Source organism: Ambystoma mexicanum, chromosome 11, assembly GCF_040938575.1.
Source record: "Ambystoma mexicanum isolate Mex_15411 chromosome 11, UKY_AmexF1_1, whole genome shotgun sequence".
Taxonomy (NCBI): domain Eukaryota; kingdom Metazoa; phylum Chordata; class Amphibia; order Caudata; family Ambystomatidae; genus Ambystoma; species Ambystoma mexicanum.
The window spans coordinates 822,025,759-822,045,160 of record NC_090934.1 but is presented as its reverse complement, the minus strand read 5'-3'; the positions used below and the strand labels follow the sequence as shown (position 1 = coordinate 822,045,160).

The 19,402-nt window shown below is 46.0% G+C and overlaps 12 non-coding genes across 12 annotated transcripts; all 12 read left to right on the top strand.

The window, feature by feature from the left end:
• Window positions 1–2,516: 2,516 nt before the first annotated feature.
• On the top strand, window positions 2,517–2,590 carry TRNAN-GUU (transfer RNA asparagine (anticodon GUU)). Its single transcript has one exon. It is a non-coding gene; the product is annotated as a tRNA-Asn (tRNA).
• Window positions 2,591–2,903: 313 nt separating this feature from the next.
• On the top strand, window positions 2,904–2,975 carry TRNAW-CCA (transfer RNA tryptophan (anticodon CCA)). Its single transcript has one exon. It is a non-coding gene; the product is annotated as a tRNA-Trp (tRNA).
• Window positions 2,976–4,764: 1,789 nt separating this feature from the next.
• TRNAN-GUU (transfer RNA asparagine (anticodon GUU)) lies at window positions 4,765–4,838 on the top strand. The gene has a single exon. It is a non-coding gene; the product is annotated as a tRNA-Asn (tRNA).
• Window positions 4,839–5,151: 313 nt separating this feature from the next.
• TRNAW-CCA (transfer RNA tryptophan (anticodon CCA)) lies at window positions 5,152–5,223 on the top strand. The gene has a single exon. It is a non-coding gene; the product is annotated as a tRNA-Trp (tRNA).
• Window positions 5,224–7,013: 1,790 nt separating this feature from the next.
• TRNAN-GUU (transfer RNA asparagine (anticodon GUU)) lies at window positions 7,014–7,087 on the top strand. Its single transcript has one exon. It is a non-coding gene; the product is annotated as a tRNA-Asn (tRNA).
• Window positions 7,088–7,400: 313 nt separating this feature from the next.
• On the top strand, window positions 7,401–7,472 carry TRNAW-CCA (transfer RNA tryptophan (anticodon CCA)). Its single transcript has one exon. It is a non-coding gene; the product is annotated as a tRNA-Trp (tRNA).
• A 4,039-nt stretch (window positions 7,473–11,511) lies between these two features.
• On the top strand, window positions 11,512–11,585 carry TRNAN-GUU (transfer RNA asparagine (anticodon GUU)). Its single transcript has one exon. It is a non-coding gene; the product is annotated as a tRNA-Asn (tRNA).
• A 313-nt stretch (window positions 11,586–11,898) lies between these two features.
• On the top strand, window positions 11,899–11,970 carry TRNAW-CCA (transfer RNA tryptophan (anticodon CCA)). Its single transcript has one exon. It is a non-coding gene; the product is annotated as a tRNA-Trp (tRNA).
• Window positions 11,971–13,759: 1,789 nt separating this feature from the next.
• Window positions 13,760–13,833, top strand: TRNAN-GUU (transfer RNA asparagine (anticodon GUU)). The gene has a single exon. It is a non-coding gene; the product is annotated as a tRNA-Asn (tRNA).
• Window positions 13,834–14,146: 313 nt separating this feature from the next.
• TRNAW-CCA (transfer RNA tryptophan (anticodon CCA)) lies at window positions 14,147–14,218 on the top strand. Its single transcript has one exon. It is a non-coding gene; the product is annotated as a tRNA-Trp (tRNA).
• A 1,790-nt stretch (window positions 14,219–16,008) lies between these two features.
• TRNAN-GUU (transfer RNA asparagine (anticodon GUU)) lies at window positions 16,009–16,082 on the top strand. The gene has a single exon. It is a non-coding gene; the product is annotated as a tRNA-Asn (tRNA).
• Window positions 16,083–16,395: 313 nt separating this feature from the next.
• Window positions 16,396–16,467, top strand: TRNAW-CCA (transfer RNA tryptophan (anticodon CCA)). Its single transcript has one exon. It is a non-coding gene; the product is annotated as a tRNA-Trp (tRNA).
• The last annotated feature ends 2,935 nt before the right edge of the window (window positions 16,468–19,402 follow it).

Below are 19,402 nucleotides of genomic sequence, written 5' to 3'. Positions count from 1 at the left end.
TCAGCCTACTGTCCCCTTTTAACACAAGTGCGCAACTGTGGCTTTCTCCTCATAGCAAGTTATGCCTACACAGAGGACATTTGGTGCACTGTTGATGGGCTCTGTCCTCTACTAAATCCCCTGTGTTTGTGGATTAGGGGAGGTAGGGAAGTGCTTGATACCCTGATTTGCTGTGGGAAATAGAGCTATTTTAGAAATATTTTCAGGTTGCCTGGGGAGCATAAGCAAACAGCACACCAATCAGGCCCCTGTGTACGCACCGCATGAGTCTCTGTGGCGCAATCGGTTAGCGCGTTCGGCTGTTAACCGAAAGGTTGGTGGTTCAAGCCCACCCAGGACGGTGCATTTTGGCTCAAAAATTCAGCGTGACCAACTATGGACTTCTGTTTACCTCTCGCAGGTCTCGTCTGCTGACGTCCAAAAAATCCAATAAACTGCAAGCAATTCTTCTCGCTTGCTTTAGTTTTTCAAAACTTGCCATTCAATTCATAAACATCAAGACTTCATGGGAAGGGTTTGGCTGCAGCGTGTACTGATGCACAGAAGGAAGCTATCCTAGCCAGTCTACTTAAAGAAGCAATGAGGCTCTGCAGGTCCATGTACGTCTCCTACCTTTATTCTGTCATCAGACACACCAGGTGGACTGCCACAAGGACCTCATGGTGCAATGGTAGGGCGTCTGACTCCAGATCAGAATGTTGTGTGTTCAAATCACATCGGGGTCATACTTGCTTTTCCCACTCTGAAATACAAAATTGCTCTTCAGTATCTCGTTATTTCAACCTGACTGCATCTTTGTGCTCTGGGCCTAGTTGTTCTGGCGTTTCGAATGTAAACTTTGCAGCAGGGAAGTATCATATTGACAGACACCCATGAAGGACATGGTCAAGCTTTAAAGCAGGCCAATCTCTATGTTTTACTGGATGCAGCAGAAGTATTTCCTCTTTACCATCTCTTCAAGTGGGCCTGACTGATGTGCTGTTTTGTGCACGCTACGTGGGCTTTGTAAAGCATACCTCTGCCATTTGCATGGCCTCCTAGCGCTGTCAATATTTTCGTGTAATCGCTGAATGCTGCACTGTCCTGGGAACTCTAGGTGTGACTAAAGGATATATGTTGGGGCCCCGAAAGGGGGTCGGCAGTCTAGTGGCAATGGGCATCACTTTGCAGTTTGGGTTTGTGAGTTCAGGTACCGGTCTGGTGTCGGAAACCTGTAAGCGCCCTCCCAATCAACTGTCGGTCCTGGATTGTGAGGGTTTCCCCTTATACTGGTCTCAGAAGACACATTTCCATTTTACTTTTTCACTCTCGCATTGCCTATTTCTCTCTCTCTCATAGATACATTATAGACAAGAGAGACATTGTCAGCGAGAGGGCTTCGCAGCACCTTCCCCCATTTCCCTAAGTGCATTGCAAGGGGCTCTGGGAGGCGTGCACATTTGTCTGAAACACAAAGATCTACTGGCAATAAAAAGCGTAGGTCCCTAGTTTGCATTTCTTAGAATTTGAGGTGACACTCAGAGTTGTCTCGGGCGTGACTGTACCTTTCATAGGAGATGTGCTAATCCCCAAACCCTCTTCCTTTGTCCCAGTAATCTGTCCTAGGGCCTCTAGCAAGTTGTTTTCTGAAACAAAGCTTACCTGAACATCCTGTAAAATTGGTAACTTTTCAGTAGCAGTACAGTGCAGTATATAGCATTCCTGCTGCGCACAGCATCTAGATCCAAAAATTGCTTACTCGACCCCAGAAATTAGAATTCACCCAGTCAAACAGAGGGATCTATAAAGATCATGGCAAGTAGTTAACATAAGCTACTTCCCCCAAGTTCTCTTAGTGCACTCTGCTGCCCTCTTTTAACAGAAGAATGCAACTGCAGGTCTTGCTTCTCAGCAAGGTACCTACATATAGAAACCTTGGTGCACTCTTGCTAAATCTGCTGGAATGTGTCTTCTATTGTGCCCAAGGTGGTTGTTTTATTTGGGGACTCAGGGAAGCAAGGGAGCAGTCTAATGCACTGCAGTGCTAAGAGAGGCATGCCTTTTTCAGAAAAAAGTTCAGGTTTTCTGCCAATCAGAAAAAAATAGCAATGCAATCAGGCCAAAGGCAGAACACACATGCCAGTGAGTCTCTGTGGCACAATTGGTTAGCGCGTTCGGCTGTTAACCGAAAAGACGCTGCTGTTTTTGGCACAAAGACACAGAGTGTTCCACTCAGTAAACCTGAGTCATTTCTCCCGTGTTCTCTGGGTTCAGCCTACTGTCCCCTTTTAACACAAGTGCGCAACTGTGGCTTTCTCCTCATAGCAAGTTATGCCTACACAGAGGACATTTGGTGCACAGTTGATGGGCTCTGTCCTCTACTAAATCCCCTGTGTTTGTGGATTAGGGGAGGTAGGGAAGTGCTTGATACCCTGATTTGCTGTGGGAAATAGAGCTATTTTAGAAATATTTTCAGGTTGCCTGGGGAGCATAAGCAAACAGCACACCAATCAGGCCCCAGTGTAAGCACTGCATGAGTCTCTGTGGCGCAATCGGGTAACGCGTTCGGCTGTTAACCGAAAGGTTGGTGGTTCAAGCCCACCCAGGGACGATGCATTTTGGCTCAAAAATTCAGCATGACCAACTATGAACTTCTGTTTACCTCTCGCAGGTCTCGTCTGCTGACGTCCAAAAAATCCAATAAACTGCAAGCAATTCTTCTCGCTTGCTTTAGTTTTTCAAAACTTGCCATTCAATTCATAAACATCAAGACTTCATGGGAAGGGTTTGGCTGCAGCGTGTACTGATGCACAGAAGGAAGCTATCCTAGCCAGTCTACCTTAAGAAGCAATGAGGCTCTGCAGGTGCATGTACGTCTCCTACCTTTATTCTGTCATCAGACACAACAGGTGGATTGCCACAAGGACCTCGTGGCGCAATGGTAGCGCGTTTGACTCCAGATCAGAAGGTTGTGTGTTCAAATCACGTCGGGGTCATATTTGCTTTTCCCACTCTGAAATACAAAATTGCTCTTCAGTATCTCGTTATTTCAACCTGACTGCATCTTTGTGCTCTGGGCCTAGTTGTTCTGGCGTTTCGAATGTAAGCTTTGCAGCAGGGAAGTATCATATTGACAGACACCCATGAAGGACATGGTCAACCTTTAAAGCAGGCCAATCTCTATGTTTTACTGGATGCAGCAGAAGTATTTCCTCTTTACCATCTCTTCAAGTGGGCCTGACTGATGTGCTGTTTTGTGCACGCTACGTGGGCTTTGTAAAGCATACCTCTGCCATTTGCATGGCCTCCTAGCGCTCTCAATATTTTCGTGTAATCGCTGAATGCTGCACTGTCCTGGGAACTCTAGGTGTGACTAAAGGATATATGCTGGGGCCCCGAAAGGGGGTCGGCAGTCTAGTGGCAATGGGCATCACTTTGCAGTTTGGGTTTGTGAGTTCAGGTACCGGTCTGGTGTCGGAAACCTGTAAGCGCCCTCCCAATCAACTGTCGGTCCTGGATTGTGAGGATTTCCCCTTATACTGGTCTCAGTAGACACATTTCCATTTTACTTTTTCACTCTCGCATTGCCTATTTCTCTCTCTCTCATAGTTACATTATAGACAAGAGAGACATTGTCAGCGAGAGGGCTTCACAGCACCTTCCCCCCTTTCCCTAAGTGCATTGCAAGGGGCTCTGGGAGGCGTGCACATTTGTCTGAACACAAAGATCCACTGGCAATAAAAAGCCTAGGTCCCTAGTTTGCATTTCTTAGAATTTGAGGTGACACTCAGAGTTGTCTCGGGCGTGACTGTACCTTTCATAGGAGATGTGCTAATCCCCAAACCCTCTTCCTTTGTCCCAGTAATCTGTCTTAGTGCCTCTAGCAAGTTGTTTTCTGAAACAAAGCTTACCTGAACATCCTGTAAAATTGGTAACTTTTCAGTAGCAGTACAGTGCAGTATATAGCATTCCTGTTGCGCACAGCATCTAGATCCAAAAATTGCTTACTCTACCCCAGAAATTAGAATTCACCCAGTCAAACAGAGGGATCTATAAAGAGCATGGCAAGTAGTTAACATAAGCTACTTCCCCCAAGTTCTCTTGGTGAACTCTGCTGCCCTCTTTTAACAGAAGAATGCAACTGCAGGTCTTGCTTCTCAGCAAGGTACCTACATATAGAATCCTTGGTGCACTCTTGCTAAATCTGCTGGAATGTGTCTTCTATTGTGCCCAAGGTGGTTGTGTATTTGGGGACTCAGGGAAGCAAGGGAGCAGTCTAATGCACTGCAGTGCTAAGAGAGGCATGCCTTTTTCAGAAAAAAGTTCAGGTTTTCTGCCAATCAGAAAAAAATAGCAATGCAATCAGGCCAAAGGCAGAACACACATGCCAGTGAGTCTCTGTGGCGCAATTGGTTAGCGCGTTCGGCTGTTAACCGAAAAGACGCTGCTGTTTTGGGCACAAAGACACAGAGTGTTCCACTCAGTAAACCTGAGTCATTTCTCCCGTGTTCTCTGGGTTTAGCCTACTGTCCCCTTTTAACACAAGTGCGCAACTGTGGCTTTCTCCTCATAGCAAGTTATGCCTACACAGAGGGCATTTGGTGCACTGTTGATGGGCTCTGTCCTCTACTAAATCCCCTGTGTTTGTGGATTACGGGAGGTAGGGAAGTGCTTGATACCCTGATTTGCTGTGGGAAATAGAGCTATTTTAGAAATATTTTCAGGTTGCCTGGGGAGCATAAGCTAACAGCACACCAATCAGGCCCCAGTGTAAGCACTGCATGAGTCTCTGTGGCGCAATCGGTTAGCGCGTTCGGCTGTTAACCGAAAGGTTGGTGGTTCAAGCCCACTCAGGGACGATGCATTTTGGCTCAAAAATTCAGCATGACCAACTATGAACTTCTGTTTACCTCTCGCAGGTCTCGTCTGCTGACGTCCAAAAAATCCAATAAACTGCAAGCAATTCTTCTCGCTTGCTTTAGTTTTTCAAAACTTGCCATTCAATTCATAAACATCAAGACTTCATGGGAAGGGTTTGGCTGCAGCGTGTACTGATGCACAGAAGGAAGGTTTCCTAGCCAGTCTACTTAAAGAAGCAATGAGGCTCTGCAGGTCCATGTACGTCTCCTACCTTTACTCTGTCATCAGACACACCAGGTGGACTGCCACAAGGACCTCGTGGCGCAATGGTAGCGCGTCTGACTCCAGATCAGAAGGTTGCGTGTTCAAATCACGTCGGGGTCATACTTCCTTTTCCCACTCTGAAATACAAAATTGCTCTTCAGTATCTCGTTATTTCAACCTGACTGCATCTTTGTGCTCTGGGCCTAGTTGTTCTGGCGTTTCGAATGTAAGCTTTGCAGCAGGGAAGTATCATATTTGCAGACACCCATGAAGGACATGGTCAACCTTTAAAGCAGGCCAATCTCTATGTTTTACTGGATGCAGCAGAAGTATTTCCTCTTTACCATCTCTTCAAGTGGGCCTGACTGATGTGCTGTTTTGTGCACGCTACGTGGGCTTTGTAAAGCATACCTCTGCCATTTGCATGGCCTCCTAGCGCTGTCAATATTTTCGTGTAATCGCTGAATGCTGCACTGTCCTGGGAAATCTAGGTGTGACTAAAGGATATATGCTGGGGCCCCGAAAGGGGGTCGGCAGTCTAGTGGCAATGCCCATCACTTTGCAGTTTGGGTTTGTGAGTTCAGGTACCGGTCTGGTGTCGGAAAACTGTAAGCGCCCTCCCAATCAACTGTCGGTCCTGGATTGTGAGGATTTCCCCTTATACTGGTCTCAGTAGACACATTTCCATTTTACTTTTTCACTCTCGCATTGCCTATTTCTCTCTCTCTCATAGATACATTATAGACAAGAGAGACATTGTCAGCGAGAGGGCTTCACAGCACCTTCCCCCATTTCCCTAAGTGCATTGCAAGGGGCTCTGGGAGGCGTGCACATTTGTCTGAAACACAAAGATCCACTGGCAATAAAAAGCGTAGGTCCCTAGTTTGCATTTCTTAGAATTTGAGGTGACACTCAGAGTTGTCTCGGGCGTGACTGTACCTTTCATAGGAGATATGCTAATCCCCAAACCCTCTTCCTTTGTCCCAGTAATCTGTCTTAGTGCCTCTAGCAAGTTGTTTTCTGAAACAAAGCTTACCTGAACATCCTGTAAAATTGGTAACTTTTCAGTAGCAGTACAGTGCAGTATATAGCATTCCTGTTGCGCACAGCATCTAGATCCAAAAATTGCTTACTCTACCCCAGAAATTAGAATTCACCCAGTCAAACAGAGGGATCTATAAAGAGCATGGCAAGTAGTTAACATAAGCTACTTCCCCCAAGTTCTCTTGGTGCACTCTGCTGCCCTCTTTTAACAGAAGAATGCAAATGCAGGTCTTGCTTCTCAGCAAGGTACCTACATATAGAATCCTTGGTGCACTCTTGCTAAATCTGCTGGAATGTGTCTTCTATTGTGCCCAAGGTGGTTGTGTATTTGGGGACTCAGGGAAGCAAGGGAGCAGTCTAATGCACTGCAGTGCTAAGAGAGGCATGCCTTTTTCAGAAAAAAGTTCAGGTTTTCTGCCAATCAGAAAAAAATAGCAATGCAATCAGGCCAAAGGCAGAACACACATGCCAGTGAGTCTCTGTGGCGCAATTGGTTAGCGCGTTCGGCTGTTAACCGAAAAGACGCTGCTGTTTTTGGCACAAAGACACAGAGTGTTCCACTCAGTAAACCTGAGTCATTTCTCCCGTGTTCTCTGGGTTCAGCCTACTGTCCCCTTTTAACACAAGTGCGCAACTGTGGCTTTCTCCTCATAGCAAGTTATGCCTACACAGAGGACATTTGGTGCACTGTTGATGGGCTCTGTCCTCTACTAAATCCCCTGTGTTTGTGGATGAGGGGAGGTAGGGAAGTGCTTGATACCCTGATTTGCTGTGGGAAATAGAGCTATTTTAGAAATATTTTCAGGTTGCCTGGGAAGCATAAGCAAACAGCACACCAATCAGGCCCCTGTGTAAGAACTGCATGAGTCTCTGTGGCGCAATCGGTTAGCGCGTTCGGCTGTTAACCGAAAGGTTGGTTGTTCAAGCCCACCCAGGGACGGTGCATTTTGGCTCAAAAATTCAGCATGACCAACTATAAACTTCTGTTTACCTCTCGCAGGTCTCGTCTGCTGACGTCCAAAAAATCCAATAAACTGTAAGCAATTCTTCTCGCTTGCTTTAGTTTTTCAAAACTTGCCATTCAATTCATAAACATCAAGACTTCATGGGAAGGGTTTGGCTGCAGCGTGTACTGATGCACAGAAGGAAGCTATCCTAGCCAGTCTACTTAAAGAAGCAATGAGGCTCTGCAGGTCCATGCACGTCTCCTACCTTTATTCTGTCATCAGACATACCAGGTGGATTTCCACAAGGACCTCGTGGCGCAATGGTAGCGCGTCTGACTCCAGATCAGAAGGTTTCGTGTTCAAATCACGTCGGGGGCATATTTGCTTTTCCCACTCTGAAATATAAAATTGCTCTTCAGTAATTCGTTATTTCAACCTGACTGCATCTTTGTGCTCTGGGCCTAGTTGTTCTGGCGTTTCGAATGTAAACTTTGCAGCAGGGAAGTATCATATTTGCAGACACCCATGAAGGACATGGTCAACCTTTAAAGCAGGCCAATCTCTATGTTTTACTGGATGCAGCAGAAGTATTTCCTCTTTACCATCTCTTCAAGTGGGCCTGACTGATGTGCTGTTTTGTGCACGCTACGTGGGCTTTGTAAAGCATACCTCTGCCATTTGCATGGCCTCCTAGCGCTGTCAATATTTTCGTGTAATCGCTGAATGCTGCACTGTCCTGGGAACTCTAGGTGTGACCAAAGGATATATGCTGGGGCCCCGAAAGGGGGTCGGCAGTCTAGTGGCAATGGGCATCACTTTGCAGTTTGGGTTTGTGAGTTCAGGTACCGGTCTGGTGTCGGAAACCTGTAAGCGCCCTCCCAATCAACTGTCGGTCCTGGATTGTGAGGATTTCCCCTTATACTGGTCTCAGTAGACACATTTCCATTTTACTTTTTCACTCTCGCATTGCCTATTTCTCTCTCTCTCATAGATACATTATAGACAAGAGAGACATTGTCAGCGAGAGGGCTTCACAGCACCTTCCCCCATTTCCCTAAGTGCATTGCAAGGGGCTCTGGGAGGCGTGCACATTTGTCTGAAACACAAAGATCCACTGGCAATAAAAAGCGTAGGTCCCTAGTTTGCATTTCTTAGAATTTGAGGTGACACTCAGAGTTGTCTCGGGCGTGACTGTACCTTTCATAGGAGATGTGCTAATCCCCAAACCCTCTTCCTTTGTCCCAGTAATCTGTCTTAGTGCCTCTAGCAAGTTGTTTTCTGAAACAAAGCTTACCTGAACATCCTGTAAAATTGGTAACTTTTCAGTAGCAGTACAGTGCAGTATATAGCATTCCTGTTGCGCACAGCATCTAGATCCAAAAATTGCTTACTCTACCCCAGAAATTAGAATTCACCCAGTCAAACAGAGGGATCTATAAAGAGCATGGCAAGTAGTTAACATAAGCTACTTCCCCCAAGTTCTCTTGGTGCACTCTGCTGCCCTCTTTTAACAGAAGAATGCAACTGCAGGTCTTGCTTCTCAGCAAGGTACCTACATATAGAATCCTTGGTGCACTCTTGCTAAATCTGCTGGAATGTGTCTTCTATTGTGCCCAAGGTGGTTTTGTATTTGGGGACTCAGGGAAGCAAGGGAGCAGTCTAATGCACTGCAGTGCTAAGAGAGGCATGCCTTTTTCAGAAAAAAGTTCAGGTTTTCTGCCAATCAGAAAAAAATAGCAATGCAATCAGGCCAAAGGCAGAACACACATGCCAGTGAGTCTCTGTGGCACAATTGGTTAGCGCGTTCGGCTGTTAACCGAAAAGACGCTGCTGTTTTTGGCACAAAGACACAGAGTGTTCCACTCAGTAAACCTGAGTCATTTCTCCCGTGTTCTCTGGGTTCAGCCTACTGTCCCCTTTTAACACAAGTGCGCAACTGTGGCTTTCTCCTCATAGCAAGTTATGCCTACACAGAGGACATTTGGTGCACTGTTGATGGGCTCTGTCCTCTACTAAATCCCCTGTGTTTGTGGATTAGGGGAGGTAGGGAAGTGCTTGATACCCTGATTTGCTGTGGGAAATAGAGCTATTTTAGAAATATTTTCAGGTTGCCTGGGGAGCATAAGCAAACAGCACACCAATCAGGCCCCTGTGTACGCACCGCATGAGTCTCTGTGGCGCAATCGGTTAGCGCGTTCGGCTGTTAACCGAAAGGTTGGTGGTTCAAGCCCACCCAGGACGGTGCATTTTGGCTCAAAAATTCAGCGTGACCAACTATGGACTTCTGTTTACCTCTCGCAGGTCTCGTCTGCTGACGTCCAAAAAATCCAATAAACTGCAAGCAATTCTTCTCGCTTGCTTTAGTTTTTCAAAACTTGCCATTCAATTCATAAACATCAAGACTTCATGGGAAGGGTTTGGCTGCAGCGTGTACTGATGCACAGAAGGAAGCTATCCTAGCCAGTCTACTTAAAGAAGCAATGAGGCTCTGCAGGTCCATGTACGTCTCCTACCTTTATTCTGTCATCAGACACACCAGGTGGACTGCCACAAGGACCTCATGGTGCAATGGTAGGGCGTCTGACTCCAGATCAGAATGTTGTGTGTTCAAATCACATCGGGGTCATACTTGCTTTTCCCACTCTGAAATACAAAATTGCTCTTCAGTATCTCGTTATTTCAACCTGACTGCATCTTTGTGCTCTGGGCCTAGTTGTTCTGGCGTTTCGAATGTAAACTTTGCAGCAGGGAAGTATCATATTGACAGACACCCATGAAGGACATGGTCAAGCTTTAAAGCAGGCCAATCTCTATGTTTTACTGGATGCAGCAGAAGTATTTCCTCTTTACCATCTCTTCAAGTGGGCCTGACTGATGTGCTGTTTTGTGCACGCTACGTGGGCTTTGTAAAGCATACCTCTGCCATTTGCATGGCCTCCTAGCGCTGTCAATATTTTCGTGTAATCGCTGAATGCTGCACTGTCCTGGGAACTCTAGGTGTGACTAAAGGATATATGTTGGGGCCCCGAAAGGGGGTCGGCAGTCTAGTGGCAATGGGCATCACTTTGCAGTTTGGGTTTGTGAGTTCAGGTACCGGTCTGGTGTCGGAAACCTGTAAGCGCCCTCCCAATCAACTGTCGGTCCTGGATTGTGAGGGTTTCCCCTTATACTGGTCTCAGAAGACACATTTCCATTTTACTTTTTCACTCTCGCATTGCCTATTTCTCTCTCTCTCATAGATACATTATAGACAAGAGAGACATTGTCAGCGAGAGGGCTTCGCAGCACCTTCCCCCATTTCCCTAAGTGCATTGCAAGGGGCTCTGGGAGGCGTGCACATTTGTCTGAAACACAAAGATCTACTGGCAATAAAAAGCGTAGGTCCCTAGTTTGCATTTCTTAGAATTTGAGGTGACACTCAGAGTTGTCTCGGGCGTGACTGTACCTTTCATAGGAGATGTGCTAATCCCCAAACCCTCTTCCTTTGTCCCAGTAATCTGTCCTAGGGCCTCTAGCAAGTTGTTTTCTGAAACAAAGCTTACCTGAACATCCTGTAAAATTGGTAACTTTTCAGTAGCAGTACAGTGCAGTATATAGCATTCCTGCTGCGCACAGCATCTAGATCCAAAAATTGCTTACTCGACCCCAGAAATTAGAATTCACCCAGTCAAACAGAGGGATCTATAAAGATCATGGCAAGTAGTTAACATAAGCTACTTCCCCCAAGTTCTCTTAGTGCACTCTGCTGCCCTCTTTTAACAGAAGAATGCAACTGCAGGTCTTGCTTCTCAGCAAGGTACCTACATATAGAAACCTTGGTGCACTCTTGCTAAATCTGCTGGAATGTGTCTTCTATTGTGCCCAAGGTGGTTGTTTTATTTGGGGACTCAGGGAAGCAAGGGAGCAGTCTAATGCACTGCAGTGCTAAGAGAGGCATGCCTTTTTCAGAAAAAAGTTCAGGTTTTCTGCCAATCAGAAAAAAATAGCAATGCAATCAGGCCAAAGGCAGAACACACATGCCAGTGAGTCTCTGTGGCACAATTGGTTAGCGCGTTCGGCTGTTAACCGAAAAGACGCTGCTGTTTTTGGCACAAAGACACAGAGTGTTCCACTCAGTAAACCTGAGTCATTTCTCCCGTGTTCTCTGGGTTCAGCCTACTGTCCCCTTTTAACACAAGTGCGCAACTGTGGCTTTCTCCTCATAGCAAGTTATGCCTACACAGAGGACATTTGGTGCACAGTTGATGGGCTCTGTCCTCTACTAAATCCCCTGTGTTTGTGGATTAGGGGAGGTAGGGAAGTGCTTGATACCCTGATTTGCTGTGGGAAATAGAGCTATTTTAGAAATATTTTCAGGTTGCCTGGGGAGCATAAGCAAACAGCACACCAATCAGGCCCCAGTGTAAGCACTGCATGAGTCTCTGTGGCGCAATCGGGTAACGCGTTCGGCTGTTAACCGAAAGGTTGGTGGTTCAAGCCCACCCAGGGACGATGCATTTTGGCTCAAAAATTCAGCATGACCAACTATGAACTTCTGTTTACCTCTCGCAGGTCTCGTCTGCTGACGTCCAAAAAATCCAATAAACTGCAAGCAATTCTTCTCGCTTGCTTTAGTTTTTCAAAACTTGCCATTCAATTCATAAACATCAAGACTTCATGGGAAGGGTTTGGCTGCAGCGTGTACTGATGCACAGAAGGAAGCTATCCTAGCCAGTCTACCTTAAGAAGCAATGAGGCTCTGCAGGTGCATGTACGTCTCCTACCTTTATTCTGTCATCAGACACAACAGGTGGATTGCCACAAGGACCTCGTGGCGCAATGGTAGCGCGTTTGACTCCAGATCAGAAGGTTGTGTGTTCAAATCACGTCGGGGTCATATTTGCTTTTCCCACTCTGAAATACAAAATTGCTCTTCAGTATCTCGTTATTTCAACCTGACTGCATCTTTGTGCTCTGGGCCTAGTTGTTCTGGCGTTTCGAATGTAAGCTTTGCAGCAGGGAAGTATCATATTGACAGACACCCATGAAGGACATGGTCAACCTTTAAAGCAGGCCAATCTCTATGTTTTACTGGATGCAGCAGAAGTATTTCCTCTTTACCATCTCTTCAAGTGGGCCTGACTGATGTGCTGTTTTGTGCACGCTACGTGGGCTTTGTAAAGCATACCTCTGCCATTTGCATGGCCTCCTAGCGCTCTCAATATTTTCGTGTAATCGCTGAATGCTGCACTGTCCTGGGAACTCTAGGTGTGACTAAAGGATATATGCTGGGGCCCCGAAAGGGGGTCGGCAGTCTAGTGGCAATGGGCATCACTTTGCAGTTTGGGTTTGTGAGTTCAGGTACCGGTCTGGTGTCGGAAACCTGTAAGCGCCCTCCCAATCAACTGTCGGTCCTGGATTGTGAGGATTTCCCCTTATACTGGTCTCAGTAGACACATTTCCATTTTACTTTTTCACTCTCGCATTGCCTATTTCTCTCTCTCTCATAGTTACATTATAGACAAGAGAGACATTGTCAGCGAGAGGGCTTCACAGCACCTTCCCCCCTTTCCCTAAGTGCATTGCAAGGGGCTCTGGGAGGCGTGCACATTTGTCTGAACACAAAGATCCACTGGCAATAAAAAGCCTAGGTCCCTAGTTTGCATTTCTTAGAATTTGAGGTGACACTCAGAGTTGTCTCGGGCGTGACTGTACCTTTCATAGGAGATGTGCTAATCCCCAAACCCTCTTCCTTTGTCCCAGTAATCTGTCTTAGTGCCTCTAGCAAGTTGTTTTCTGAAACAAAGCTTACCTGAACATCCTGTAAAATTGGTAACTTTTCAGTAGCAGTACAGTGCAGTATATAGCATTCCTGTTGCGCACAGCATCTAGATCCAAAAATTGCTTACTCTACCCCAGAAATTAGAATTCACCCAGTCAAACAGAGGGATCTATAAAGAGCATGGCAAGTAGTTAACATAAGCTACTTCCCCCAAGTTCTCTTGGTGAACTCTGCTGCCCTCTTTTAACAGAAGAATGCAACTGCAGGTCTTGCTTCTCAGCAAGGTACCTACATATAGAATCCTTGGTGCACTCTTGCTAAATCTGCTGGAATGTGTCTTCTATTGTGCCCAAGGTGGTTGTGTATTTGGGGACTCAGGGAAGCAAGGGAGCAGTCTAATGCACTGCAGTGCTAAGAGAGGCATGCCTTTTTCAGAAAAAAGTTCAGGTTTTCTGCCAATCAGAAAAAAATAGCAATGCAATCAGGCCAAAGGCAGAACACACATGCCAGTGAGTCTCTGTGGCGCAATTGGTTAGCGCGTTCGGCTGTTAACCGAAAAGACGCTGCTGTTTTGGGCACAAAGACACAGAGTGTTCCACTCAGTAAACCTGAGTCATTTCTCCCGTGTTCTCTGGGTTTAGCCTACTGTCCCCTTTTAACACAAGTGCGCAACTGTGGCTTTCTCCTCATAGCAAGTTATGCCTACACAGAGGGCATTTGGTGCACTGTTGATGGGCTCTGTCCTCTACTAAATCCCCTGTGTTTGTGGATTACGGGAGGTAGGGAAGTGCTTGATACCCTGATTTGCTGTGGGAAATAGAGCTATTTTAGAAATATTTTCAGGTTGCCTGGGGAGCATAAGCTAACAGCACACCAATCAGGCCCCAGTGTAAGCACTGCATGAGTCTCTGTGGCGCAATCGGTTAGCGCGTTCGGCTGTTAACCGAAAGGTTGGTGGTTCAAGCCCACTCAGGGACGATGCATTTTGGCTCAAAAATTCAGCATGACCAACTATGAACTTCTGTTTACCTCTCGCAGGTCTCGTCTGCTGACGTCCAAAAAATCCAATAAACTGCAAGCAATTCTTCTCGCTTGCTTTAGTTTTTCAAAACTTGCCATTCAATTCATAAACATCAAGACTTCATGGGAAGGGTTTGGCTGCAGCGTGTACTGATGCACAGAAGGAAGGTTTCCTAGCCAGTCTACTTAAAGAAGCAATGAGGCTCTGCAGGTCCATGTACGTCTCCTACCTTTACTCTGTCATCAGACACACCAGGTGGACTGCCACAAGGACCTCGTGGCGCAATGGTAGCGCGTCTGACTCCAGATCAGAAGGTTGCGTGTTCAAATCACGTCGGGGTCATACTTCCTTTTCCCACTCTGAAATACAAAATTGCTCTTCAGTATCTCGTTATTTCAACCTGACTGCATCTTTGTGCTCTGGGCCTAGTTGTTCTGGCGTTTCGAATGTAAGCTTTGCAGCAGGGAAGTATCATATTTGCAGACACCCATGAAGGACATGGTCAACCTTTAAAGCAGGCCAATCTCTATGTTTTACTGGATGCAGCAGAAGTATTTCCTCTTTACCATCTCTTCAAGTGGGCCTGACTGATGTGCTGTTTTGTGCACGCTACGTGGGCTTTGTAAAGCATACCTCTGCCATTTGCATGGCCTCCTAGCGCTGTCAATATTTTCGTGTAATCGCTGAATGCTGCACTGTCCTGGGAAATCTAGGTGTGACTAAAGGATATATGCTGGGGCCCCGAAAGGGGGTCGGCAGTCTAGTGGCAATGCCCATCACTTTGCAGTTTGGGTTTGTGAGTTCAGGTACCGGTCTGGTGTCGGAAAACTGTAAGCGCCCTCCCAATCAACTGTCGGTCCTGGATTGTGAGGATTTCCCCTTATACTGGTCTCAGTAGACACATTTCCATTTTACTTTTTCACTCTCGCATTGCCTATTTCTCTCTCTCTCATAGATACATTATAGACAAGAGAGACATTGTCAGCGAGAGGGCTTCACAGCACCTTCCCCCATTTCCCTAAGTGCATTGCAAGGGGCTCTGGGAGGCGTGCACATTTGTCTGAAACACAAAGATCCACTGGCAATAAAAAGCGTAGGTCCCTAGTTTGCATTTCTTAGAATTTGAGGTGACACTCAGAGTTGTCTCGGGCGTGACTGTACCTTTCATAGGAGATATGCTAATCCCCAAACCCTCTTCCTTTGTCCCAGTAATCTGTCTTAGTGCCTCTAGCAAGTTGTTTTCTGAAACAAAGCTTACCTGAACATCCTGTAAAATTGGTAACTTTTCAGTAGCAGTACAGTGCAGTATATAGCATTCCTGTTGCGCACAGCATCTAGATCCAAAAATTGCTTACTCTACCCCAGAAATTAGAATTCACCCAGTCAAACAGAGGGATCTATAAAGAGCATGGCAAGTAGTTAACATAAGCTACTTCCCCCAAGTTCTCTTGGTGCACTCTGCTGCCCTCTTTTAACAGAAGAATGCAAATGCAGGTCTTGCTTCTCAGCAAGGTACCTACATATAGAATCCTTGGTGCACTCTTGCTAAATCTGCTGGAATGTGTCTTCTATTGTGCCCAAGGTGGTTGTGTATTTGGGGACTCAGGGAAGCAAGGGAGCAGTCTAATGCACTGCAGTGCTAAGAGAGGCATGCCTTTTTCAGAAAAAAGTTCAGGTTTTCTGCCAATCAGAAAAAAATAGCAATGCAATCAGGCCAAAGGCAGAACACACATGCCAGTGAGTCTCTGTGGCGCAATTGGTTAGCGCGTTCGGCTGTTAACCGAAAAGACGCTGCTGTTTTTGGCACAAAGACACAGAGTGTTCCACTCAGTAAACCTGAGTCATTTCTCCCGTGTTCTCTGGGTTCAGCCTACTGTCCCCTTTTAACACAAGTGCGCAACTGTGGCTTTCTCCTCATAGCAAGTTATGCCTACACAGAGGACATTTGGTGCACTGTTGATGGGCTCTGTCCTCTACTAAATCCCCTGTGTTTGTGGATGAGGGGAGGTAGGGAAGTGCTTGATACCCTGATTTGCTGTGGGAAATAGAGCTATTTTAGAAATATTTTCAGGTTGCCTGGGAAGCATAAGCAAACAGCACACCAATCAGGCCCCTGTGTAAGAACTGCATGAGTCTCTGTGGCGCAATCGGTTAGCGCGTTCGGCTGTTAACCGAAAGGTTGGTTGTTCAAGCCCACCCAGGGACGGTGCATTTTGGCTCAAAAATTCAGCATGACCAACTATAAACTTCTGTTTACCTCTCGCAGGTCTCGTCTGCTGACGTCCAAAAAATCCAATAAACTGTAAGCAATTCTTCTCGCTTGCTTTAGTTTTTCAAAACTTGCCATTCAATTCATAAACATCAAGACTTCATGGGAAGGGTTTGGCTGCAGCGTGTACTGATGCACAGAAGGAAGCTATCCTAGCCAGTCTACTTAAAGAAGCAATGAGGCTCTGCAGGTCCATGCACGTCTCCTACCTTTATTCTGTCATCAGACATACCAGGTGGATTTCCACAAGGACCTCGTGGCGCAATGGTAGCGCGTCTGACTCCAGATCAGAAGGTTTCGTGTTCAAATCACGTCGGGGGCATATTTGCTTTTCCCACTCTGAAATATAAAATTGCTCTTCAGTAATTCGTTATTTCAACCTGACTGCATCTTTGTGCTCTGGGCCTAGTTGTTCTGGCGTTTCGAATGTAAACTTTGCAGCAGGGAAGTATCATATTTGCAGACACCCATGAAGGACATGGTCAACCTTTAAAGCAGGCCAATCTCTATGTTTTACTGGATGCAGCAGAAGTATTTCCTCTTTACCATCTCTTCAAGTGGGCCTGACTGATGTGCTGTTTTGTGCACGCTACGTGGGCTTTGTAAAGCATACCTCTGCCATTTGCATGGCCTCCTAGCGCTGTCAATATTTTCGTGTAATCGCTGAATGCTGCACTGTCCTGGGAACTCTAGGTGTGACCAAACGATATATGCTGGGGCCCCGAAAGGGGGTCGGCAGTCTAGTGGCAATGGGCATCACTTTGCAGTTTGGGTTTGTGAGTTCAGGTACCGGTCTGGTGTCGGAAACCTGTAAGCGCCCTCCCAATCAACTGTCGGTCCTGGATTGTGAGGATTTCCCCTTATACTGGTCTCAGTAGACACATTTCCATTTTACTTTTTCACTCTCGCATTGCCTATTTCTCTCTCTCTCATAGATACATTATAGACAAGAGAGACATTGTCAGCGAGAGGGCTTCACAGCACCTTCCCCCATTTCCCTAAGTGCATTGCAAGGGGCTCTGGGAGGCGTGCACATTTGTCTGAAACACAAAGATCCACTGGCAATAAAAAGCGTAGGTCCCTAGTTTGCATTTCTTAGAATTTGAGGTGACACTCAGAGTTGTCTCGGGCGTGACTGTACCTTTCATAGGAGATGTGCTAATCCCCAAACCCTCTTCCTTTGTCCCAGTAATCTGTCTTAGTGCCTCTAGCAAGTTGTTTTCTGAAACAAAGCTTACCTGAACATCCTGTAAAATTGGTAACTTTTCAGTAGCAGTACAGTGCAGTATATAGCATTCCTGTTGCGCACAGCATCTAGATCCAAAAATTGCTTACTCTACCCCAGAAATTAGAATTCACCCAGTCAAACAGAGGGATCTATAAAGAGCATGGCAAGTAGTTAACATAAGCTACTTCCCCCAAGTTCTCTTGGTGCACTCTGCTGCCCTCTTTTAACAGAAGAATGCAACTGCAGGTCTTGCTTCTCAGCAAGGTACCTACATATAGAATCCTTGGTGCACTCTTGCTAAATCTGCTGGAATGTGTCTTCTATTGTGCCCAAGGTGGTTTTGTATTTGGGGACTCAGGGAATCAAGGGAGCAGTCTAATGCACTGCAGTGCTAAGAGAGGCATGCCTTTTTCAGAAAAAAGTTCAGGTTTTCTGCCAATCAGAAAAAAATAGCAATGCAATCAGGCCAAAGGCAGAACACACATGCCAGTGAGTCTCTGTGGCACAATTGGTTAGCGCGTTCGGCTGTTAACCGAAAAGACGCTGCTGTTTTTGGCACAAAGACACAGAGTGTTCCACTCAGTAAACCTGAGTCATTTCTCCCGTGTTCTCTGGGTTCAGCCTACTGTCCCCTTTTAACACAAGTGCGCAACTGTGGCTTTCTCCTCATAGCAAGTTATGCCTACACAGAGGACATTTGGTGCACTGTTGATGGGCTCTGTCCTCTACTAAATCCCCTGTGTTTGTGGATTAGGGGAGGTAGGGAAGTGCTTGATACCCTGATTTGCTGTGGGAAATAGAGCTATTTTAGAAATATTTTCAGGTTGCCTGGGAAGCATAAGCAAACAGCACACCAATCAGGCCCCTGTGTAAGAACTGCATGAGTCTCTGTGGCGCAATCGGTTAGCGCGTTCGGCTGTTAACCGAAGCCCACCCAGGGACGGTGCATTTTGGCTCAAAAATTCAGCGTGACCAACTATGGACTTCTGTTTACCTCTCGCAGGTCTCGTCTGCTGACGTCCAAAAAATCCAATAAACTGCAAGCAATTCTTCTCGCTTGCTTTAGTTTTTCAAAACTTGCCATTCAATTCATAAACATCAAGACTTCATGGGAAGGGTTTGGCTGCAGCGTGTACTGATGCACAGAAGGAAGCTATCCTAGCCAGTCTACTTAAAGAAGCAATGAGGCTCTGCAGGTTCATGCACGTCTCCTACCTTTATTCTGTCATCAGACACACCAGGTGGATTGCCGCAAGGACCTCGTGGCGCAATGGTAGCGTCTGACTCCAGATCAGAAGGTTGTGTGTTCAAATCACGTCGGGTCATACTTCCTTTTCCCACTCTGAAATACAAAATTGCTCTTCAGTATCTCGTTATTTCAACCTGACTGCATCTTTATGCTCTGGGCCTAGTTGTTCTGGCGTTTCGAATGTAAGCTTTGCAGCAGGGAAGTATCATATTGACAGACACCCATGAAGGACATGGTCAACCTTTAAAGCAGGCCAATCTCTATGTTTTACTGGATGCAGCAGAAGTATTTCCTCTTTACCATCTCTTCAAGTGGGCCTGACTGATGTGCTGTTTTGTGCACGCTACTGTAAGAGGATTCAATTCAGCACTACAGCCAAGTTAACGCCTAGTCTAGAATACTGAATGAAAACCCTTATTGATATATCTTTAGGTCCAGTTCATGCGTTCTGGATGACTACCCTTGTATAACACCCCTCTCTTGGAATCCCCCTGACCCCACTGAGCCAAGAAGTAATTCTGTTTTGCAAGTTTAAAAGGTTTATTTGATAAATTAAAATATATATCACACTTTTTAATAAATTAATAATTGAATATCACACTTAATCTGATATGGTAAATATTAACAACGGAGAATCTGGCACTAGCACACTTCTTTAATCACTAATGAGTTGACATGAAATGGATAAGGTAGCACACTGGTAAATAGGAACAAAAGTATAATGTGGTAGAGGATGCTTTATGTAGGCTCAGGTGGATGCAATATTCAATGAATGCAGTA